At 57.2% G+C, this 313-nt stretch overlaps 1 protein-coding gene across 1 annotated transcript in view; it reads left to right on the top strand.

The window, feature by feature from the left end:
* Nucleotides 1–129: 129 nt before the first annotated feature.
* The window catches only part of EMC3 (ER membrane protein complex subunit 3), a 4,551-nt gene continuing 4,367 nt past the window's right edge, over nucleotides 130–313 (top strand). The window contains exon 1 of the mRNA XM_010131365.1: nucleotides 130–214. The gene's annotated coding sequence lies outside the window, so the exon portion shown is untranslated. The remainder of the gene's footprint in view (nucleotides 215–313) is intronic.

Raw genomic sequence — 313 nt, 5'->3', positions numbered from 1 at the left:
TTTTCCAGCCAAGTCCTGATTCGGAGCAGAGTCCTCCGGGAAAACGGAAAGTACATTCCAAAGCAGGTAGGGGCTGCCCGAGCGGCTTTGTGCGTTACAGAGAGGGTAGCTCGGAAAGCAGCACAGAGCGAGAAGTGGTGCTAGGGGATTTTCCAGCCAAGTCCTGATTCGGAGCAGAGTCCTCCGGGAAAACGGAAAGTACATTCCAAAGCAGGTAGGGGCTGCCCGAGCGGCTTTGTGCGTTACAGAGAGGGTAGCTCGGAAAGCAGCACAGAGCGAGAAGTGGTGCTAGGGGAGCGTTGTGGCTGGGGGG

This window comes from Buceros rhinoceros, unplaced genomic scaffold (assembly GCF_000710305.1).
Source record: "Buceros rhinoceros silvestris isolate BGI_N320 unplaced genomic scaffold, ASM71030v1 scaffold522, whole genome shotgun sequence".
Taxonomy (NCBI): domain Eukaryota; kingdom Metazoa; phylum Chordata; class Aves; order Bucerotiformes; family Bucerotidae; genus Buceros; species Buceros rhinoceros.
Note: the sequence above shows the minus strand (reverse complement) of the source record. Positions and strands in the feature narration are given on the sequence as shown.